Raw genomic sequence first — 26,448 nt, 5'->3', positions numbered from 1 at the left:
TCCTTCCGCTCGGCCGTTAACACGATAACTTGAGCAAAAATCGATATATCTTTACTAAACTCAGTTCACGTACTTATCTGGACTCACTTTGTATTGGAGTAAAAAATGGCCGAAATCCGACTATGACCACGCCCACTTTTCGATTTCGAAAATTTCGAAAAATGAAAAAAAATGCCATATTTATATACCAAATACGAAAAAAGGGATGAAACATGGTAATTGTATTGGTCTATTGACGCAACATATAACTTTAGAAAAAACTTGGTAAAATGGTTGTGACACCTACCATATTAAGTAGAATAAAATGAAAAAGTTTTGCAGGGCAAAATCAAAAGCCCTTGGAATCTTGGAAGGAATACTGTTCGTGGTATTACATATATAAATAAATTAACGGTACCCGACAGATGATGTTCTGGGTCACCCTGGCCCACATTTTGGTCGATATCTGGAAAACGCCTTCACATATACAACGAAGGGCCACTCCCTTTTAAAACCCTCATTAATACCTTTAATTTGATACCCATATCGTACAAACAAATTCCAGAGTCACCCCTGGTCCACGTTTATGGCGATATCTCGAAAAGGCGTCCACATATAGAACTAAGGCCCACTCCTTTTTAAAATACTCATTAACACCTTTCATTTGATACCCATATCGTACAAACAAATTCTAGAGTCACCCCTGGTCCACCTTTATGGCGATATTTCGAAAAGGCGTCCACCTATAGAACTAAGGCCCACGCCCTTTTAAAATACTCATTAACACCTTTCATTTGATACCCATATCGTACAAACAAATTCTAGAGTCACCCCTGGTCCACCTTTATGACGATATTTCGAAAAGGCGTCCACCTATAGAACTAAGACCCACGCCCTTTTAAAATAATCATTAGCACCTTTCATTTGATACCCATATCGTACAAACACATTCTAGAGTCACCCCTGGTCCACCTTTATGGCGATATCTCGAAAAGGCGTCCACCTATAAAACTAAGGTCCACGCCCTTTTAAAATTCTCATTAGCACCTTTCATTTGATACCCATATCGTAGAAACAAATTCTAGAGTCACCCCTGGTCCACCTTTATGGCGATATCTCGAAAAGGCGTCCACCTATAGAACTAAGGCCCACGCCCTTTTAAAATACTCATTAACACCTTTCATTTGATACCCATATTGTACAAACGCATTCTAGAGTCACCTCTGGTCCACGTTTATGGCGATATCCCAAAAAGGCGTCCACCCATAGAACTAAGGCCCACTCCCTTTTAAAACACTTATTAACACCTTTCGTTTGATACCCATATTGTACAAACGCATTCTAGAGTCAAACCTGGTCCACTTTTATAACGATATTCCGAAAAGGCGTCCACATATAGAACTAAGGCCCACGCCCTCTTAAAATACTCATTAATACCTTTCGTTTGACACCCATATTGTACAAACGCATTCTAGAGTCACCCCTGGTCCACCTTTATGGCGATATCTCGAAAAGGGGTTCACCTATAGAACTAAGGCCCACGCCCTTTTAAAATACTCATTAACACCTTTCATTTGATACCCATATTGTACAAACGCATTCTAGAGTCACCCCTGGTCCGCGTTTTTGGCGATATCCCGAAAAGCCGTCAACCTATAGAACTAAGGCCCACTCCCTTTTAAAACACTTATTAACACCTTTCGTTTGATACCCATATTGTACAAACGTATTCTAGAGTCAACCCTGGTCCACTTTTATAACGATATTCCGAAAAGGCGTCCACCTATAGAACTAAGGCCCACGCCCTTTCAAAATACTCATTAACACCTTTCATTTGATACCCTTATCGTACAAACAAATTCTAGCGTCACCCCTGGTCCACCTTTATGGCGATATCTCGAAAAGGCGTCCACATATAGAACTAAGGCCCACGCCCTCTTAAAATACTCATTAATACCTTTCGTTTGACACCCATATGGTACAAACGCATTCTAGAGTCACCCCTGGTCCACCTTTATGGCGATATCTCGAAAAGGCGTCCACCTATAGAACTAAGGCCCACGCCCTTTTAAAATACTCATTAACACCTTTCATTTGATACCCATTTTGTACAAACGCATTCTAGAGTCACCCCTGTTCCACGTCTATGGCGATATCCCGAAAAGGCATCCACCCATAGAACTAATGCCCACTCCCTTTTAAAACACTTATTAACACCTTTCGTTTGATACCCATATTGTACAAACGCATTCTAGAGTCAACCCTGGTCCACTTTTATAACGATATTCCGAAAAGGCGTCCACCTATAGAACTAATGCCCACGCCCTTTTAAAATACTCATTAACACCTTTCATTTGATACCCATATCGTACAAACAAATTCTAGCGTCACCCCTGGTCCACCTTTATGGCGATATCTCGAAAAGGCGTCCACATATAGAACTAAGGCCCACCCCTTTTAAAATACTCATTAACACCTTTCATTTGATACCCATATCGTACAAACACATTCTAGAGTCACCCCTGGTCCACCTTTATGGCGATATCTCGAAAAGGCGTCCACCTATAGAACTAAGGCACACGCCCTTTTATAATACTCATGAACACCTTTCATTTGATACCCATATCGTACAAACAAATTCTAGACTCAACCCTGATCCACCTTTATGGCGATATCCCTAAATGGCGTCCACCTATAGAACTATGGCCCACTCCGTCGTAAAATACTCTTTAATACCTTTCATTTGATACACATGTCATACAAACACATTCCAGGGTTACCCTCGGTTCATTTTCCTACATGGTTATTTTCCCTTATGTTGCCACCATAGCTCTCAACTGAGTATGTAATGTTCGGTTACGCCCGAACTTAACCTTCCTTACTTGTTGCTACTCATATTAATTTTCCTTTTTGTATTGGAATAGTAGTAATATTATTAAGTAACCAAATATTACTAAGTAAAAAATGAAAATGTTTTTAGCTATAAGCTGATACTGCGCTTTTATAAAAAATAATTAACGCACAAGTTTTACATGCAAATATATGTTACGAATATGGGTATATATGTACATAAAATCACAATTTTTCAGTAGTTCACAGAACTTACCGTTATGCTTGCTGGAACTCCACAATATGCACACATTAAATAAGAAGAAACCTATTATTATAATAAATCTAAGTAATTTAATTGAAAAACTCTCTTAAATAGTATACATTTGTTTTTTATTATTTATTTTTAAATTTTTTCATTAAAATGAACAGCGCACAATCTTCACACGAATAATCGACTGACGCGTGCCACAAAGCGATATAAGGGAAACATGTACATATGTATGTAAAAGTATGAATACATGTATGCATATAAGTATGTTTTTCACACGAACTTTCACGAAGTTTTAAAATCTGCATAGAAATTTCTTCATTACAAATCAGCATACAATCTAAGTGAATGTAAAAAATTACTTGTAAGGGTTTCGTAATGCATAATGTGGAAGGATCGCAGACTCACTTCGACGCTGGGTATACACCAATGCACATAGGTAGATTTTAGACATTTTGGTGGCCATAATTGAATTTCTGAAAGCTGCCACAATAAAAAAATAGCACTCCCACAGATTAAGAATAGACAGGGGAACAATAATTCTACCCTTCCCATCCATCGCATACCTGGCGTTAGCTGTCAAGTAATCGGAATTTAGCTATTTCTGAAACGCGTGTTATAGTTTTTTTTTAACCTATGTGAAATCGCATGTTTTAACGTGAATATTTTAAGTTTTAAGACAATTGAATTGAGTGATTGTGATGGATTGTGATATTTCAGGTAAATGTTAACATTATTAATGGTTTTTATGATTTTTAAAAGTTATAAATTGATAAACGATCTATTTTATTTAGGATGTTAAACAATTTTTTTATTTTTTTTTTGATTTTTGGTGTTCAAAACCAGTTTTGTCATGTTTCCAAGTCCGTCCAAGTGAAAATTAGATTTGGACATGTTGTCTGGCACAATTAGCTTGCCAACTGCACTAAATTTAGCTGCAGATACTTGCAGATATGGGGTTAGATAGAGGGTTCGATACACCCTTGCTGCTGTACAACAAGAAAAAAGCCTCGCTGCGCAGGTATTTTTCAGTGCTACAAAGTGTAATATCTATTTTTTTAATATAACCGATTAATTACACAAATTAGATATTATAATTTTTCATTTATTAAACAAGTTTTAAGAAGATATAGTCTAAGGTTGTAAGACCTACACATAATTTTCGACACTTTACAGCCCCGCGCTTGAACCCACACCTTTCCAGCTTGGTCGATCATGTGCACCTTTCGCCTTCGCTTAATTTCGTCCAGTCTAATTGGGACGTCTACGGAGCAAGCTTCAAGGGATGCGCCCTTTTTTGCTAGTTCATCCGCATTTTCATTCCCATCTATTCCCATATTGCCTGGGACCCAATATAGATGCATGCTTCTCCCTGTCTCGATTCTCTCCAGGGACTGCTTACACTCTATCACGCAGTTGATGCTTATTTTCTTTAGTATGTTTAACCACATACTCAATAATATCCTCAGGTGATACCGAGTGTAAAACAGATGCAAGATGCCTTAGCATTAGCAGTATCAGCAATAAATGATTTACTTGCATTCGTAGAAGTATTAGTAGCATTAGCACGACTATAAACATCGTCAGCTGAAGAAACCCAGGCATCCACACTGTAAGCGACAACGTATGCAAACGATGGAGCAGTAGTCGAAGCAATAACAGTCCCATCGGCAGAAGATACGTTGCTTACGATAGCATTATTTGCAGGAATTGCATAACCCTTAGTAACATCTGTTAAAGAACATGTATTATGCACATTCACACCATCTGACGGTACGGATGGCGAAGTGCCGTCGGCAGTGCAAACAAACGCATTCTAGAGTCACCCCTGTTCCACGTCTATGGCGATATCCCGAAAAGGCATGCACCCATAGAACTAATGCCCACTCCCTTTTAAAACACTTATTAACACCTTTCGTTTGATAACCATATTGTACCAACGCATTCTAGAGTCAACCCTGGTCCACTTTTATAACGATATTCCGAAAAGGCGTCCACCTATAGAACTAATGCCCACGCCCTTTTAAAATACTCATTAACACCTTTCATTTGATACCCATATCGTACAAAAAATTTCTAGCGTCACCCCTGGTCCACCTTTATGGCGATATCTCGAAAAGGCGTCCACATATAGAACTAAGGCCCACCCCTTTTAAAATACTCATTAACACCTTTCATTTGATACCCATATCGTACAAACACATTCTAGAGTCACCCCTGGTCCACCTTTATGGCGATATCTCGAAAAGGCGTCCACCTATAGAACTAAGGCACACGCCCTTTTATAATACTCATTAACACCTTTCATTTGATACCCATATCGTACAAACAAATTCTAGAGTCAACCCTGATCCACCTTTATGGCGATATCCCTAAATGGCGTCCACCTATAGAACTATGGCCCACTCCGTCGTAAAATACTCGTTAATACCTTTCATTTGATACACATGTCATACAAACACATTCCAGGATTACCCTCGGTTCATTTTCCTACATGGTTATTTTCCCTTATGTTGCCACCATAGCTCTCAACTGAGTATGTAATGTTCGGTTACACCCGAACTTAACCTTCCTTACTTGTTGCTACTCATATTAATTTTCCTTTTTGTATTGGAATAGTAGTAATATTATTAAGTAGCCAAATATTACTAAGGTAAAAATGAAAATGTTTTTAGCTATAAGCTGATACTGCGCTTTTATAAAAAATAATTAACGCACAAGTTTTACATGCAAATATATGTTACGAATATGGGTATATATGTACATAAAATCACAATTTTTCAGTAGTTCACAGAACTTACCGTTATGCTTGCTGGAACTCCACAATATGCACATATTAAATAAGAAGAAACCTATTATTATAATAAATCTAAGTAATTTAATTGAAAAACTCTCTTAAATAGTATACATTTGTTTTTTATTATTTATTTTTAAAATTTTTCATTAAAATGAACAGCGCACAATCTTCACACGAATAATCGACTGACGCGTGCCACAAAGCGATATAAGGAAAACATGTACATATGTATGTAAAAGTATGAATACATGTATGCATATAAGTATGTATTTCACACGAACTTTCACGAAGTTTTAAAATCTGCATAGAAATTTCTTCATTACAAATTAGCATACAATCTAAGTGAATGTAAAAAATTACTTGTAAGGGTTTCGTAATGCATAATGTGGAAGGATCGCAGACTCACTTCGACGCTGGGTATACACCAATGCACATAGGTAGATTTTAGACATTTTGGTGGCCATAATTGAATTTCTGAAAGCTGCCACAATAAAAAAATAGCACTCCCACAGATTAAGAATAGACAGGGGAACAATAATTCTACCCTTCCCATCCATTGCATACCTGGCGTTAGCTGTCAAGTAATCGGAATTTAGCTATTTCTGAAACGCGGGTTATAGTTTTTTTTTTAACCTATGTGAAATCGCATGTTTTAACGTGAATATTTTAAGTTTTAAGACAATTGAATTGAGTAATTGTGATGGATTGTGATATTTCAGGTAAATGTTAACATTATTAATGGTTTTTATGATTTTTAAAAGTTATAAATTGATAAACGACCTATTTTATTTAGGATGTTAAACAATTTTTTTATTTTTTTTTTGATTTTTGGTGTTCAAAACCAGTTTTGTCATGTTTCCAAGTCCGTCCAAGTGAAAATTAGATTTGGACATGGTGTCTGGCACAATTAGCTTGCCAACTGCACTAAATTTAGCTGCAGATACTTGCAGATATGGGGTTAGATAGAGGGTTTGATACACCCTTGCTGCTGTACAACAAGAAAAAAGCCTCGCTGCGCAGGTATTTTTCAGTGTTACAAAGTGTAATATCTATTTTTTTAATATAACCGATTAATTACACAAATTAGATATTATAATTTTTCATTTATTAAACAGTTTTAAGAAGATATAGTCTAAGGTTGTAAGACCTACACATAATTTTCGACACTTTACAGCCCGCGCTTGAACCCACGCCATTCCAGCTTGGTCGATCATGTGCACCTTTCGCCTTCGCTTAATTTCGTCCAGTCTAATTGGGACGTCTACGGAGCAAGCTTCAAGGGATGCGCCCTTTTTTGCTAGTTCATCCGCATTTTCATTCCCATCTATTCCCATATTGCCTGGGACCCAATATAGATGCATGCTTCTCCCTGTCTCGATTCTCTCCAGGGACTGCTTACACTCTGTCACGCAGTTGATGCTTATATTATTTAGTATGTTTAACCACATACTCAATAATATCCTCAGGTGATACCGAGTGTAAAACAGATGAAAGATGCCTTAGCATTAGCAGTATCAGCAATAAATGATTTACCTGCATTCGTAGAAGTATTAGTAGCATTAGCACGACTATAAACATCGTCAGCTGAAGAAACCCAGGCATCCGCACTGTAAGCGACAACGTATGCAAACGATGGAGCAGAAGTCGAAGCAATAACAGTCCCATCGGCAGAAGATACGTTGCTTACGATAGCATTATTTGCAGGAATTGCATAACCCTTAGTAACATCTGTTAAAGAACATGTATTATGCACATTCACACCATCTGACGGTACGGATGGCGAAGTGCCGTCGGCAGTGCAAAGAATAGGTATAGGATCAGCAGTGGGCACCACTACATATACACGATTACCAAATTGAGATTGTGCTAGTACCCAGCGGCGAAAATCTGCATTACGGAATCCAATACTTCTCCAAAACTTCGCATTCAGCTTACCTTCAAGAATCAGTTACAATCAATGTTACTTTTCCATAAGCATGGCCGCTTTGTGGACAGAACTGATTACTTACATCGTTACTGGTAATAGAGTAAGTAAACAATCTCCGAACAATCTTCGGATGTTTATTACTCTAGGGTACAACTTTTTGAAATTGTTATCGGCATTATAGAGAGGTCCTCCACTTAACGATACATGCTGTCTAAGGTAAGGAACCTTATAATACAGCCACTATACCAATTCAATCAACACATTGTAGTTAAGCACATGTACATTTATGCATTTGTAATCGGCAGTGTAAGTAGAACACCCACAGAACGATACACAATTCTGAAATGGTAAGTGCTCTTGGAACAGAATCACTGTACAACTTAGTGTACAATTCAAAAGCAGGGAAACAGCAAAGTAAATTGTGTATTTTCATTTATTCCAGTTTTAAAATGTTTATTTTTATTTAGCTATTTTTCAAATTAACAAATTTATGTGAAATATTTCATCAAAACAGTTTCAAAAAACTAAAGCAGCAACTACAATTCCATACTAGATATTATGCATACACATATTTATGGGGGGCATCCACAAACCTAACCTACATATATAAGTAAGTATGTACATACTCTTTCTTATAGTTAATAAAAAAACTGAAAATTTAAAAAAAAAACACGTCAAAAAGGATTAAAAAAACAAACTAAAATACGAAGTCCATTTTATGCACATATTTTTCTTATAAGTAATATCGTTACTAGTTTGGTGACTTTTTCCCATCATTCGTTTTTTTATTGTCTGTATTCCCAGCACTTCCATTATTTTCCTTATTTTTAAGATGTTTAATTACATTATCGTACTTTCGTTTTGCTAAGCGACCCTTTTGCGTTTTGAATGATTGTCGTGTGGTTTGTTTATATAAGCGCTCATTGGTGCATCAACTTTTAAATTATCTGGAAATTAAACAAAAATTTGGACTTGTTTTGCATATATATATAAATATAATAAATAACACAGTGCTACACAAAACGCAAAAGTGTATTGGGGTATTCACGCAAGCAGCTTATCAACTTATCTGTATAAAAAATTATTTTCCTCTAGTTTTTTTTTGTTTATGGAAATAATGTAAAAAATATACCGCATAAGAATATAAGCTGATAACTAGGCTCACGTGAATATCCATTATATATGCCTGGGAAATGATGTTTTTCTTGCAGGTCTCGTCGAGTAGAACATGAATTAAAAAAAAAAAAAAAAATGTAAGGCGCGATAACCTCCGAAGAATTTGAGGACAGGCTTCTTTCCAATTTGCGTGGTGCTCCCTTTTTAATTTTTCCTACAAATTGTTGGGACGGGACCTACTTATTTTATGCCGACTCCGAGCGGCATCTGCGAGGCAGATGAGTTTTCATCGAGAGCTGTTCATGGCAGAAATACACTCGGAGTGCTTGCCAAACACTGCCGAGGGCGACCCCGTTTAGAAAAATTTTCTTCTAATTGAAAAACCATATTTCCAAAATTTTGATGTTGCTTTGCCGGGGGTGTGAACCCAGGGCATTCGGCGTGGTAGGCGGAGCACGGTGCCATCACACCACGGTGGTCGCAGTTGGGGTAAGAGATTTTGCAAACACACCCAAAATCTTGAGTTACGATAAAAAACTCTTTTAAAGGGAAGACAACTTTCTTCCTTTCCTATGATACATAGTTAGGAAATTTTTCATATGTGTGATATTGTTCAACATAACTCAATATTTTAAAGATGTTTCGCAGATTTCGCTTGCTTAACCCCTTTTTGCTACTCATATTAATTTTCCTTTTTGTTTTGGAGTAGTATTAATATTACTAAGTAAACAAATATTACTAAGTAAACAACGAAAATGTTTTTAGCTATAAGCTGATACTGCGCTTTTATAAAAAACAATTAACGCACAAGTTTTACATGCAAATATATGTATGTTACGAATATAGGTATATATGTACATAACATCACAATATTTCAGTAGTTCACAGAACTTACCGTTATGCTTGCTGGAACTCCACAATATGCACATATTAAATAAGAAGAAACCTAGTATTATAATAAATTTAAGTAATTTAATTGAAAGACTCACTGAAATAGTATAAATTTGTTTTTTATTATTTATTTTTCAATTTTTTCACTAAAATGAACAGCGCACAATCTTCACACGAATAATCGACTGACGCGTGCTACAAAGCGATATAAGGAAATCATGTATATATGTAAAGGTGTGAATACATGTATGTATATAAGTATGTATTTCACACGAACTCTCACGAAGTTTTAAAATCTGCATAGAAATTTCTTCATTACAAGTCAGCATACAATCTAAGTGAATGTAAAGAATTACTTGTAAGGGTTTCGTAATGCATAATGTGGAAGGATCGCAGACTAACTTCGCCGCTGGGTATACACCAATGCTCATAGGTAGATTTTAGCCATTTAGGCGGCCATAATTGAATTTCTGAAAGCTGCCACAATTACAAAAATAGCACTCCCACAGATTAAGAATAGACAGGGGAATAATAATTCTACCCCTTTCCCATCCATTGCATACCTGTCGTTAGCTGTCAAGTAATCGGAATTTAACTATTTCTGAAACGCGTGTTATAGTTTTTTTTAACCTATGAGAAATCGCATGTTTTAACGTGAATATTTTAAGTTTTAAGACAATTGAATTGAGAAATTGTGATGGATTCTGATATTTCAGGTAAATACTAACATTATTAATGGTGTTTATGACTTTTAAAAGTTATAAATTGATAAAAAACCTATTTTATTTAGGATGTTAACAAAATTTTTTTATTTTTTTTGATTTTTGGTGTTCAAAACCAGTTTTGTCATGTTTCCAAGTCCGTCCAAGTGAAAATTAGATTTGGACATGGTGTCTGGCACAATTAGCTTGCCAACTGCACTAAATTTAGCTGCAGATACTTGCAGATATGGGGTTAGATAGAGGGTTTGATACACCCTTGGATCTGCACAACAAGAAAAAAGCCTAGCTGCGCAGGTATTTTTTAGTGTTACAAAGTGTAATATCTATTCTTTTAATGTAACCGATTAATTACACAAATTAGATATTATAATTTTTCATTTATTAAACAGTTTTAAAAAGATATAGGCAATAAAATATTTTTGGCCGCCTTAGACTTGAAAATCTACCTATGTGCAATGGTCGTCACCATTTCGTTCAGTGGTCGGCAAAAATTAAAATGCAAGAGTATTAGTGAGAGTGAGAGCATGAGCAACCCAGCAGGAAACTAAAGGTAAAATTACAACATGCAGAGGAAGCATTTATACCAAAAATTTTGAAAGTCGAAATATTTTCAATTCCCTTAAATAAAGCAAAAATAGAGGCCATCAATCGCTTAAAAAACCATATTTCCGATACTAACACATTTGCCACAGCTGATTTAAAAAACAAAAACATAAAGATACATTCATGTCAATTTTTTTTTTTATTTCGCTAAGTTTTGAACGGTTTTATTTAGCCTGACTCTGTGTAGCGAGCGGCGAATTTTGTTGTTAAAACTTGGATTATATTTCAGAACCCGATGACAATACAATTATAAGAAAAAAACCTCCGATGGGTGGCGCAAGGATCGAAATATTTCAAAAAATCGTGTTTGTGGTCCGATTTGGTTCATGTTTGGTACACATAATACTGTAACGAATTTACTGAAATTCCGCTTATTTGCAACCTTCTACTAACGTCGAATCACTAAACTGTTGAACAAATAACTCCAATATTGAATAATGCAAAAATGGTCTTTATTAGACTACTTGAAAATAACACTTATACTTTGCAACTGATAGCTTGTTTAAATCAAACTGTTTCTGATTCTCAGCTTTACCTCCTTTTATTCTCTGTGCTGTGACGCTCGCATACTTCTAGGCGTTTCTATTTCTAGAATCTACTACTTATTTATCAGCTATAAACTTATCAGCAAGAGTATTAGTGAGAGTGAGGGTATGAGCAACCCAGCAGGAAACTAAAGATAAAATTACAACATGCAGAGGAAGCATTTATACCAAAAAATTTGAAAGTCGAAATATTTTCAATTCCCTTAAATAAAGCAAAAATAGAGGCCATCAATCGCTTAAAAAACCATATTTCCGATACTAACACATTGGCCACAGCTGATTTAAAAAACAAAAACATAAAGATACATTCATGTCAATTTTTTTTTTTATTTCGCTAAGTTTTGAACGGTTTTATTTAGCCTGACTCTGTGTAGCGAGCGGCGAATTTTGTTGTTAAAATTTAAGTAACTTCCCGATAAGGTAAAAAGCTTGAAACTTGGATTATATTTCAGAACCAGATGACAATACAATTATAAGAAAAAAACCTCCGATGGGTGGCGCAAGGATCGAAATATTTCAAAAAATCGTGTTTGTGGTCCGATTTGGTTCATGTTTGGTACACATAATACTGTAACGAATTTACTGAAATTCCGCTTATTTGCAACCTTCTACTAACGTCGAATCACCAAACTGTTGAACAAATAACTCCAATATTGAATAATGCAAAAATGGTCTTTATTAGACTACTTGAAAATAACACTTATACTTTGCAACTGATAGCTTGTTTAAATCAAACTGTTTCTGATTCTCAGCTTTACCTCTTTTTATTCTCTGTGCTGTGACGCACGCATACTTCTAGGCGTTTCTATTTCTAGAATCTACTACTTATTTATCAGCTATAAACTTATCAGCTATAACTACAGATGCACTCCTATAACCTCTCATATGCGCGTGTATATGTAAGTGATACATGCACAAATTATTGCCTACTTTTGGGAGTATCTCAGATATATTCATGCGTTTGTGCGTTGCTCTCAGCTGCTTGTATGGATATATGGATAGACATAATGATTGATTTGTTGATGTGCATACAAATCACTGCTTAGTATCGGCTTAGAGATGTGAGTATCACTTAGTGTCACTAATATTCATCACACTGCCCTCTACCTTAGTCTGATCGTCCCGATAAGACAAATCTCACGATATAACCGCTGCTAGCCTCTCCAATAGAACCAACCTTCTATTTCATGGTTTCCCAATTGTTTGTATGCGGTAGATGCTATCACTGATGCTCTTTACAACTCTGCACGGCCCTTCCAAACTGCACCAAAATTGGGGTGGAACACCTTTCCGCCGGTGGGGGTTGTATAGCAGTACCAAATCTCCCTCCAAGAAACCTTCCGAATTATTGTTCTTGTCGTACCTGTGTTTCATCCTACTACTCATTCTCATGGACCGTTCCCTCACACTCTGTTGTTTGGCCAATTAACTACTTTTTAGAGCTTGTGCTTGACGGATTGGCTTCGCATAATCAGCATCGTTCCGACGTTTCACATCAGTAGTGCGCCCTGGCTTGAAACTACCCTCGCATTTATTCTGGGAAATTCTTTCCTTCGTTTTGTGCATCCATTTGGTTTTGTCCATGCCAGTGTTTCTCTCGCAGGTACTTTTGATTTCGCTTTATTTGAACTATTCGATCCATCAACCTTTACCTTTGACTTTCGTGGTCTTTTTCGAGCCTTCTCCACCAGCACTCGCTTACTGCTGAACCCTTGCTCAAAACTGAAGTGGCACGTCCTTGTTCTTATATTGCATAATCCTTCTCTGCATATCGATCCTGATGGCATAGTCAACTAAGAAATCCACTCCCAATATGACTTCATCAACGATCTCTGCCACAACGAACTTGTGTAGAAGCATGACCTCCCCAATTATAACTTCACATAACACTTCTCCCTGGACTTGGTTATACTCGCCAGTAATCGTACGCAATCTTGCTCCAGGTAATGGCTTTACTCTCCTGTTTACCAAATCATATCGGATTAAAGAATGAGATGCGCCCGTATCTACAGTCCACATCCATCCACATTTCCTTTGACGGTAAGACTGCTCGATTTCCTTCCAGTTTGCGAGATAGGTATCACAAAACATTCAATAACTGGGGCAAGTTCTCGATCTTTACACCTGACTCGCTCTTGCTTATCTCCCCCAGCTTTGCGTTTACGACCAGCCAAGTTGGAACTACAATGACCGGTGCTGGAATGACGTGCAATGTGACTTGGGTTACCGCACTTGAAACACTTCATAACTCCGGCATTTTTCTGTTGTGATCCCATCAGTGCTTCCAAAATTTTGTCTACCCAATCTGGCCTTTCCACTTCCACACGATGAGCTTTGTATGCGGGCTTACTCAAAAGTGACGCTGTTTCCTGAGTCAGTGCATGGGATACCGTTTCAGCAAATGCTGGCTTTGGGTTCGCATATGTAGCTCCTTTCGTTTCGACATCCTGTATGCGATTTATAAAGCTCTGAATTTTAACCCTCTCGGTGTATTCCACGGGTCCGTCTGCATTTTCGATATGAGCCAATCTTTCAACATCCGACGCAAACTCCTGCAAAGTCTCATTCGCTTTTTGGTAACGGTTTTGCAACTCAATTTGGTATATCTGTTTTCTATGCTCGAAGTAGCGTGCCACTTTTCGAAAACCACTTTAGAGACCAGTTAGGAAAATAATTCTTGTATGTGAATTTTCCGTAAATGTGCGTAGATAAGTGGCATATTTAATAAAGTAGAAAAAAAAAAAATTTTTTATGGTCCCCTGCCAACTTCATGTGAAGTTAGCGTGCCCCTTTTGCCGTATATAACTGGCATATTTAATAAAAATAAATATCTTAATATATAAAAAACACGTGTCACAACATATTCGGCCGCGATGGACTCCTAAACTACTGAACCGATTTTGAATTTGTTTTGCACCCCGTGTGTAGCTTGATCTAACTTGAGACATAGGATAGGTTATATCTCAGTTTATAATCGCAATATTACTTTATTGCAATTTTTTATTTGTTTATACGTAATAATAAAATGTTACGTATACGCAGGGTGCCACTGCGTGGTTCGGATATACTTCCGTGTAATTGCTTGGTGTTTAATTAAACAACCTGCTTATCAATAAAAAATATTATAGCGAATGATATCAAGTTTAGCACATCACCAGGCCCGCCGAGTGGGTGGGGGTTCTGAGGGGGCCGCGATTTAGAGGTACTATGACATTTTTTTTAATTCGGGAGAGTCTTTAGTTGTGTAGAGGGTAATTTTCATACCCCTGGGTGACTAGGGTCTCGAGATATAGGCCAAAACGTGGGCCAGTGAATGCGTAGACAGCGTTTATACAATATTGTAACGAATTTACTGCAATTCCTCTTATTTCAAATTCTCTGCTAACGTTCGTATCACTAAACTGTTGAATAAATAACTTCCATAACACTTTCGTTGACATTTCTAGGCGGTTCTGGTCTAGAATCTACTAGTTGGTTATCTGCTATAAGTTTCTCAGCTATAACTACAGATGCACAATTTTTATAGCTTCTCTCACAGCTCATACGCATGTGTTTGTGCGTTGCTTCTCCTCTGCGTGTACGTACATATGTGTAGACATAATGACTAATTTGGTTATGTGCATACAAGGCGCTGCTTAGCATAGGCTTAGAGATGACAGTACCCCTTAGTGTTGCTAATATTCGTAACAATATGGATATCAAATGAAATTTGTTGATGAGTGCTTTAGTACAGAGTAATATATTATCCAGAGATGGACTGGGACTGGGATTAGGACCAGGACTGGGACTGATACTCGGAGTGGGACTGGGACTGAGACTTGGAGTGGGACTGGGACTGGGACTGGAATAAAATACATACCACCCTCTGGGACAGACAATAAAGAATGCAGAAGAATGAGAAGAAATTGAGAGAAAATAGAGAAGGAGAAGTATATTGAGAAAGAGATAGAATGAGACGAAGATGGAGACAGATGAAGCGAAAAAGACGGAGGGAGGAGTGAATAAAAGGATTAGGAAAAAGTTAAGGTGGGGGGGGGGGGGGGGAGGACAGAGTCAGACGGAAAAGCTTATTAAAATGTATGCAGATAGGCCAAATTTAGGGCAGGACAACGTCTGACGGGTCTTCTAGTAATAAATATAAAATATTCGAAAGAAAAAACTCATTTTTTTTATGGTGCACCGCTAATTTTATGTGAAGTTAACGATCCACCCTCCGAAAACCACCTTAGAGATCAGTTACGTATCTAATTCTTGCACGCCAATTTGCCGTTAATTTGCTGTAGATAAGTGGCATATTCAATAAATTCGAAAAAAAATAATTAATTTTTTTATGGTGCACCGTCAATTTCATGAAGTTATCGTGCCACTTTTCGAAAACCACCCTAGAGACCAGGTTGGAAAATAATTCATACACATGAATTTGCCGTAGAAAAGTGTCATAATTAATAAATTGGAAAACAAATTTTCATGTTTTTATGTTCCCCCTTTAGGAAAAGTTTGTATCGTAAAACAGATGTTGGTCCAACTCCCAGATCTTATTCTGTAATTGGCGTGGTTTTGCCTTGATATATTTCAAAATCCAGCACCATCCCTTCTGATGTTGTGAGCACTTAATTTTTCAGTCCGATAGTTTTGGTTAGGAATAGAATTATTTTTGTAACTGGTCTCTAAGGTGGTTTTCGAAATGTGGAACGCTAACTTCACATGAAGTTGGCGTGCCACTCGATATTTTCTAAAATGAAAAAAATCGACGCCAGGTGGCGCAAGGATCGAATAAAAAAATCGCCGCTAGGCGTCGCAAGGATCGACATATTCCAAAAACTCGTATTTGTGGTCCGATTAGCCTCACATTTGGAACAAATATTACATATATGAATAGAAAGCGACATATGAAAAAAATCGACGCCAGGTGGCGCAATTTATTTGTGGCCCGATTTGGCTTATATTTGGAACACATATTACATACGGGAAGAGAAATCGCTTTGTGAAAAAACTCCCGCTAGGTGGCGCAAAAATCGATATATTCAAAAAAAAGGATTTGTGGTCCGATTTGGCTTATATTTGAAAGACATATTACATACAGAAATAGAAATCGCTTGCTGAAAAAAAAACCCACTAGGTGCGGCAAGGATCGAGATATTAAAAATACTCGTATTTGTGGTCCGATTTGACTCACATTTGGAACAAATATTACATACAGTCAGGTAGAAATGACATCAAAATACTTTGGAGTTCGGGGAGGGAAAAGCATACGTTGCGCTGGGTCGAGTAAAAACTTTGGAAGGATTATGTATTGAGGAATTAGATTGTAACAAATTGTCAGGAAAGAGTCCTTGTAATAATGAGTTACTAAATGAACTAAACGACCTTCTGCCATTAAAAGAAGAAAAGCTCCAACCCTACATTCAGCTAAATTAAATGTTCCGTCCATAAGAGAAGCATGCATTGTCAACCTTGGGATACGCATTGAGCAAATGAATAACGTATATACATGGAAACAAATAGGCGAAGCTTGTACAAAAACCGCCAGAGAAGTGGTGGGAATTTTAAAGTCAAACAAGAAACCGTAGTTGAGTGATGACACGTGGGATTGCATTAAGAAACGTCAATCTTTAAAGCTTGTCCTGCAACGTGTAAACAGCGCCGACGAAAGACATAGGATACGTCAACGATATACCGAAGCAGAAAGGGAAGTATAGAAGATGGTCAAGAGAGACCAAAGAAGATACGCCAACAAAATAGCATCAGACGCCGAATCTGCTGCTCGCGCTGGAATTTCCGCATAGTTTACGACAAAACAAAAGGGGTGAGCATGGGAGCGTATTGACCTCAGATGAGCAACAAACTGAAAGGTGGCGACAGTTTTTCGAAGTAACAGCGCTCCCAATAGCGGAAAACAGCGATCCACTGGAGCTCGGAAGAGGACACAACCCAAACAGAAATATTTCGTCAGCCGCCATTAGTAATTGAAGTTACTGCAGCAATTAAGAAAAAAGAAAGAAACCTGCAGGTCCCGCTGGGATACCGGCAGAACTGTTCAAGCACGGTGCCTCGTTTGTATCGGAAGTGTTACAACCCGTTTTACGCTGCGCCTGGGAGGCAGGAATAATACCTGAGGACTGGAAAGAAGGCGAAATCATACCTATTCCAAAAAAGGGAGATCTTAGCATCTGCAAAGCTGGAGGGGAATTGCTCTCCTTAACACCATCCAGAGATTACTTGCTTTTATTATTTTGGAGAGAATCGCACCGATGCTTAATGCGAGAGAAGCAAAATGGTTTCAGACGTCAACGGTCATGTGTTGACCATATTAATTCATTGCGTATAATCTTCGAGCAATCGTCCGACTGTATGTAATTTCGTGTGTGTGAAATATTTAAAAATATCCGAAAACGCAAGTTAAAGTGTCGATGGAACAAATGCAAGTATAATTGGAATCTGGGGCGGTATTCGGTAAGTGTGTGTTTTGAAATATACATTTTTCCTTCATACAAATCATATGAGGAAAAGGTGTACATTTCAAAACTCACAGTTGTTGAATCTGACCTCCAGGAGAGCATTAATTACGATTAAAAAAAGAAAAGTAAAAAATGTATATGTATGATTTTTTAACCGATATAGCGCCATCGATTTTTCCATAGGATTTGGGCTCAGGAAAAAAAGTTCCACTCAGCATACCCAAAAAAATAATTTTCGAGCCTGCGAAAAGAATGGCGAAAGAGAAAATTTTTCGACCAAAACACTCCCCAAAACCCAAAAAATATTTTTTTTTTTCTTCTAAAGACTGTTAGCACAAACGTTTTTACAACAGTTTTAAAACAAAAAAAAATATTTTTTGGGCATGGGGGAGTGTTTTGGTCGAAAAATTTACTCTTTCGCCATTTTTTTTTCGCAGGCTCGAAAATTATTTTTTTTGGTATGCGTAGTGGAACTTTTTTTTTCCTGAGCCCAAATCCTATCGAAAAATCGATGGCGCGATATCGGTTAACTTTCGTCGGTACAAATCGACCCAGGTTAGTATACATACAATATATCTTAATATATAAAAAACACGTGTCACAACATTTTCGGCCGCAATGGACTCCTAAACTACTGAACCGATTTTGAATTTATTTTGCACCCCGTGTGTAGTTTGATCTAGCTTGAGACATAGGATAGGTTATATCTCAGTTTATAGTCGCAATATTATTTTATTTTCTGAGGGGGCCCGCGATTTAGAGGTACTATGACATTTTGTTTTAATTCAGGAGAGTCTTTAGTTGTGTAGAGTGTAATTTTCATACCCCTGGGTGATTAGGGTCTCGAGATATAGGCCAACACGTGGGCCATTGAATGCCTAGACAGCGTTTATACAATATGGATATCAAATGAAAGCTGTTGATGAGTGCTTTAATACAGAGTAATATATTATCCAGAGACGGACTGGGACTGGGATTAGGACTAGGACTGGGAGTGAGACTCGGAGTGGGACTGGGACTGGAATAAAATACATACCACCCTCTAGGACAGGCAATAAGGGATGCAGAAGAATGATAAGAAATTGAGAGAAGAGAAAAAAAGAGAAGGAGATTGAGAAAGAGATAGAATGAGACGAAGATGGAGATAGATGAAGCGAAAAGGACGGAGGGAGGAGTGAATAAAAGGATTAGGAAAAAGTGAAGAGGGGGGAGGGCAGAGTCAGACGGAAAAAGCTTATTAAAATGTATGCAGATAGGCCAAATTTAGGGCAGGACAACGTCTGCCGGGTCTTCTAGTGGATATGTAAAATCCAAGTTGAATCAAAAAGGAATTGAAAAGTAAAATAGTGTGGCCGGCGCAAAAATAGTGAAGAGCTGTTACATACTTTACTTCATACATATAGGGGAACATACATAAATCCAGATCCCGAGATTTCTCCAGCACTGTGTTCTTCAGTACGGTTGATTTCATATCCACTTGCTATTGCTGCGAATTATTTTCGCAACCCGGACACTACTCCCAAGGTGAGTCGAAACTTTAGAGAAATTTGTGAAAAGCAATGATTTCGAAAACTATTATGAAATTTGACTTCTAAATTACAAAGCCCCAGTAAAATAAGCTTTCGAGGTATCGAGAGCAGTGCGACCGGCTAACTACAAACAATGCATTTAAAGTATTTTTATGTTCCACACTGAAAAGTGCGATATAGCTGCAGATCACACACTGGAGTTTGTTGGTAATAATATATTAAAACGTAAACTTAAAGTAAAATTAAAAAGATTAAGAGAAAGCAATTCAGAAGTGACTATTTACGGAATTGTTGCTCGTTTTTTTTTGTGTAACGTAATTTTTGTCATCGAACATAGCACGTCTGTTTGGTGAACTGCTCCAGCTTATACCTCTGTGACACTACAATATTTTTTCTGTATTTTCTCTTAAATTTTTTTTTTCTCGCCCTCCCTCCTAATAAGGTCTCAGTATTACTGTAAGGGTGTAAACTATATTTGAGAAGGACTAACGAAGTACAGGAGAGATAAAACCTAGTTCATTAAAAACAAACGAAGCCAGTTTGTATTTCGATAGGTTTTTTTTTTTTACATTCGGCTGTTTGTCCTTTATTTTTTCTGACGAATGAAAATTTTGTTTTTAGTTCGAAAATTTTGTGAATAAAAACAAAACTAAAATCAACTTTCTTGTGAAAAAAGTGAACCATTACAGCCGAAATAATTTTCCCGTGTTATTTGCATTGTGTTTTTATACTCAGTTGAGCAGAGCTGACAGAGTATATTAACTTTGATTGGATAACGGCTGGTTGTACAGGTATAAAGGAATCGGGATAGATATAGACTTCCATATATCAAAATCATCAGTATCGAAAAAAAATTCGATTGAGCCATGTCCGTCCGTCCGCCCGTTAACAAGATAACTTGAGTAAATTTTGAGGTATCTTGATGAAATTCGGTATGTATGTTCCTGGGCACTCATCTCAGATCGCTATTTAAAATGAACGATATCGAACTATAACCACGCCCACTTTTTCGATATCGAAATTTTCGAAAAATCGAAAAAGTGCGATAATTCATTACCAAATATGGATAAAGCGATGAAACTTGGTAGGTGAGTTGAACTTATGACGCAGAATAGAAAACTAGTAAAATTTTAGGCAATGCGCGTGGCACCGCCCACTTTTAAAAGAAGGTAATTTAGAAGTTTTGCAAGCTGTAATTTGGCAGTCGTTGAAGATATCATGATGAAATTTGGCAGGAACGTTACCCTTGTTACTATATGTATGCTTAGTAAAAATTTGCAAAATCGGAGAACGACCACGCCCACTTTTTAAAAAAAAATTTTTTATAGTAAAATTTTAAAAGAAATGTTAATATCTTTACATTATATAAGTAAATTATGTCAACATTCAACTCCAGTAATGATATGGTGCAACAAAATACAAAAATAAAAGAAATTTTCAAAATGGGTGGGGCTCCGCCCTTTTTCAAGTAATTTGTTACTTTTAAAGCCATATGTCGAACAAAACATTACCAATCCTTGTGAAATTTGGTAGAGGCTTAGATTCTAGGACGATAACTATTTTTTGTGAAAAAGCGCGAAATCGGTTGAAGCTACGCCCAGTTTTTATACACAGTCGTCCGTATGTCCTTCCGCTCGGCCGTTAACACGATAACTTGAGCAAAAAGCGATATATCTTTACTAAACTCAGTTCACGTACTTATCTGAACTCAGTTTATATTAGTGTAAAAAATGGCCGAAATCCGACTATGACCACGCCCGCTTTTTCGCCACAATGCCATAATAATATAGCAAATACGAAAAAGGGATGAAACATGGTAATTGGATTGGTCTATTGACGCAAAATATAACTTTAGACAAAAACTTTGTAAAATGGGTGTGACACCTACCATATTAAGTAGAACTAAATGAAAAAGGTTTGCAGGGCGAAATCAAAAGCCCTTGGAATCTTGGAAGGATAACTGTTCGTTGTATTACATATATAAATAAATTAGCGGTACCCGACAGATGATGTTCTGGGTCACCCAGGTCCACATTTTGGTCGATATCTCGAAAACGCCTTCACATATACAACTCCCACCACTCCCTTTTAAAACCCTCATTAATACCTTTAATTTGATACCCATATCGTACAAACACATTATAGAGTCACCCCTGGTCCACCTTTATGGCGATATCTCGAAAAGGCGTCCACCTATAGAACTAAGACCCTCTCCCTTTTAAAATACTCATTATCACATTCCGTTTGATACCCATATCGTACAAACAAATTCTAGAGTCACCCCTGGTCCACCTTTATGGCGATATCTCGAAAAGGCGTCCACCTATAGAACTAAGGCCCACTCCCTTTTAAAATACGTATTAACACCTTTCATTTGATACCCATATCGTACAAACAAATTCTAGAGTCAGCCCTGGTCCACCTTTATGGCGATATCTCGAAAAGGTGTCCACTTATAGATGTAAGGCCCACTTCCTTTTAAAATACTCATTAACACCTTTCATTTGATACCCATATCGTACAAACAAATTCTAGAGTCAGCCCTGGTCCACCTTTATGGCGATATCCCGAAAAGGCGTCCACGAATAGAAAGAACTAAGGCCCATTCCCTTTTAAAATACTTATTAACGCCTTTCCTTTCATACCCATATTGTACAAAAGCATTCTAGAGTCACCTCTGGTCCACCTTTATGGCAATATCTCGAAAAGGCGTCCACCTATAGAACTAAGGCCCACGCCCTTTTAAAATACTCATTAACATCTTTCATTTGATACCCATATTGTACAAACGCATTCTAGAGTCACCCCTGTTCCACGTTTATGGCGATATCCCGAAAAAGCGTCCACCCATAGAACTAAGGCCCATTCCTTTTAAAATACTTATTAACACATTTCGTTTGATACCCATATTGTACAAAAGCATTCTAGAGTCAACCCTGGTCCACCTTTATAACGATCTTCCGAAAAGGCGTCCACCTATAGAACTAAGGCCCACTCCCTTTTAAAATACTCATTAACACTTTTCATTTGATACCCATATAGTACAAGCTAATTCTAGAGTCACCCCTGGTCCACCCTTATGGCGATATCTCGAAAAGGCGTCCACCTATAGAACTAAGGCCCACGCCCTTTTAAAATACTCATTAACACCTTTAATTTGACACCCATATAGTACAAACAAATTCTAGCGTCACCCCTGGTCCACCTTTATGGCGATATCTCGAAAAGGCGTCCACCCATAGAACTAAGGCCCACGCCCTCTTAAAATACTCATTAATACCTTTCGTTTGACACCCATATTGTACAAACGCATTCTAGGGTCACCCCTTGTCCACGTTTATGTTGATATCCCGAAAAGGCGTCCACGAATAGAAAGAACTAAGGCCCATTCCCTTTTAAAATACTTATTAACGCCTTTCCTTTGATACCCATATTGTACAAAAGCATTCTAGAGTCACCTCTGGTCCACCTTTATGGCAATATCTCGAAAAGGCGTCCACCTATAGAACTAAGGCCCACGCCCTTTTAAAATACTCATTAACACCTTTAATTTGACACCCATATCGTACAAACAAATTCTAGCGTCACCCCTGGTCCACCTTTATGGCGATATCTCGAAAAGGCGTCCACCCATAGAACTAAGGCCCACTCCCTTTTAAAATACTCATTAACACCTTTCGTTTGATACCCATATTCTACAAACGCATTCTAGAGTCACCCCTGGTCCACGTTTATGGCGATATCTCGAAAAGGCGTCGACCCATAGAACTAAGGCCCACTCCCTTTTAAAATACTCATTAACACCTTTCATTTGATACCCATATCGTACAAACAAATTCTAGAGTCACCCCTGGTCCACCTTTATGGCGATATCTCGAAAAGGCGTCCACCTATAGAACTTAGGTCCACTCCCTTTTAAAATACTCATTAACACCTTTCATTTGATACCCATATCGTACAAACAAATTCTAGAGTCACCCCTGGTCCACCTTTATGGCAATATCTCGAAATGCGTCCTCCTATAGAACTTAAGCCCACTCCTTTTAAAATACTCATTAACACTTTCATTTGATACCCATGTCGTACAAACAAATTTTAGAGTCAGCCCTGGTCCACCGATATGGCGATATCCCTAAATGGCGTCCATCTATAGAACTATGGCGCACTCCCTCTTAAAATACTTTTTAATACCTTCCATTTGATACACATGTCATACAAACACATTCCAGGGTTACCCTAGGTTCATTTTACTACGAGGTGATTTTCCCTTATTTTGTCCCCATAGCTCTCAACTGAGTGTGTAATGCTCGGTTACACCCGAACGTAGCCTTCCTTACTTGTTATTGTTAAAAATGTAAATGTAAAAATAAAATTTAAAAAATACACAAAAACATGTCAAACTCACTAGTTTTGGGGGAATAGTGGGCTCGCTTTCTCATGGTAGAAATTATTTTTGTATTTTGAAGTTCCGATAAAGTTTCGCCAGTTTTTCTAGCTTGAAATCCGGGTCAAAATGAGGTAGTGTCATATAGGTATTACTCCAGAACGAAATATTTCACATAAAGGTGGGCGCTTCCCAAGGCAGTCGGTTCTATGTACCGGAGCGACTCGGGATTTTTCCCGACCAAGGACTGTCATTTCAGTGTGACCCCATTTAATTTGTTTCGTCCCTCCCACAAATTGTCATCCTCCCAGCAGCTCCTTGCAGCAGGACTGCTACATATTCTCTTACTCCGGGAAGGTATCGAACCCAATCCGCGTCCGTCTCCTGACCCCGGTCATGAGAAATGGTTTTGCTGCATCTGCCAGAAAAGAATCTTTTTAGGACGGTCATACTCTGTTCAGTGTGTCTCGTGCAAGGGATGGTTGCATCGGACAGGTTGTTCTGGGCTTGATCCCAAAACCCGACGTCCACGTAACTTTTATAAATCTTTTGTGGCTCCTTGCTGCTCACGCCCAAGGGCGTCCCGTAGTCTACGCCTAAGCGTATCCCCACTACCTTCCAGCAGCTTCGCTGCTCAGCAAGCCACAACAAGTACCCGCTGTTGCTCGCGCCCCACGGCGCCAACAACTCAAACAGCTGATACCACTCATAACTACTACCTTCGTAGTAGAGCTGGTAGCAATGCTGAGCATCAGCCCCTGCCCCCGTCTTCTTCTCCCCCCTCTTTTCTGGCAGCAATCGTGCAGGTCAGGGAAACAGACTCTTAGTCCCTGCCTCCGTTTGCACCGTCTGCCAGCACAGAATATATAGGTTTGCGACATCCGCTCAATGCAGCTCCTGCCTTGGGTGGTGCCACTTTCCTAGATGTTCTGGTCTCCGCGACGGCAACCCCTCGACGGGTTTCATCGCGCCATGTTGCCAGGTCGCAAACCCAAATCATCCGGGTACCCCAATGCTTGCCCAAGGGCGCCCAGTCCCAAGGCCACAACAGCAATTGCGTCCTGGCCTTCCACAACCTAGACGTAGTCACCCCTCACTTACCCCTAGAGTGGCGGCGTCACCCCTCATGCACTTCAGAATTCTGCAGTTCAACTGTAATGGACTAACTGGGAAGATTACGGAGATAGTCGATTTCATGAAGCGGCACAACATACGCATTGCTGCGATTCAAGAGACTAAACTCACAGCAAGATCTGCATTGCAGACCTGCTCTGGTTATAATGTCCACAGGAAAGACCGCGAGAGCGGAAATGGAGGCGGCCTCGCGTTTATCATACACCACTCTGTGCAATATCATATATTTGATCCTGGCATCGACCGCAGTGACAATGTCTTAGAACGTCAAGGCCTATCTGTCCGGTCAGGCGGTGCAAATCTAGAAATCATCAACATCTGCATCCCCAGTGGATACCGCCCTAATATCGAGGCCTTACTCACTGGCAACAATCGCATTATCTTAGGCGATTTCAATGCTCATCACGACCTATGGCATTCAAACTTGCGGGCGGACAGTAGGGGTGAGATGTTGGCGGATCAAATAGACGAAACGACGTTCTGCACAATAAACGGAGACGCCCCCACACGTATGGTAGGAAGCTGTCATAGCTCGCCAGATATCTCAATCGTAAGCGCAGAACTCGTAAACTGCGTCACTGGCAGCCGATGGTAACATTGGCATCCGACCACCTGCCCATACTTATTTCGTTCGAGCGTACCGCCGACTTCATCGTCACCGAAAAACGCACTTTCATAAACTTCAAAAAAGGAAAGTGGGAAGAATATAAATCTGCAACAGACAGCAGCTTTGCTGCCCTCCCTATCCCGACTGATGCCCGCCAAGGGGAGCGTGCCTTCCGTAAGGTCATTGAATCCGCCTCGGCACATTTCATTCCCGCCGGGAGAATTCCCGAAATCCGGCCCCACTTCCCGGCGGAGGCCGCGAGCTTAGCGAGGGAACGCGACCTTATAAGACAGCTTGATCCAGGCGACCCCCAAATAAGGGATATAAACCAACGCATCAGATTGCTTGTGGACGAACACAAGCGGGCGAAATGGGAAGAGCACCTAAGAGGTTGTAACCTCTCTACCGGTGTAGGTAAACTTTGGTCCACCGTAAAGTCCCTATCGAATCCGACTAAGCACAAAGACAAAGTTTCCATCGCCTTTGGCGATAAGGTGCTGTCGGATGCGAAAAAATGCGCGAGCGCTTTCTGCCGACAATATATAATGCATCCTACGGTCGACAAAGATAGACGGAGAGCCAATAGACACGCACATAAACACAAACTCAGCGCGTCACCAATTACCATCACCGCTAGAGAGGTTGAGGACGCCATT

Source organism: Eurosta solidaginis, chromosome X, assembly GCF_040869045.1.
Source record: "Eurosta solidaginis isolate ZX-2024a chromosome X, ASM4086904v1, whole genome shotgun sequence".
Lineage (NCBI taxonomy): Eukaryota > Metazoa > Arthropoda > Insecta > Diptera > Tephritidae > Eurosta > Eurosta solidaginis.
The sequence above is the reverse complement of the archived record's forward strand: the minus strand, read 5'-3'. Positions refer to the sequence as shown.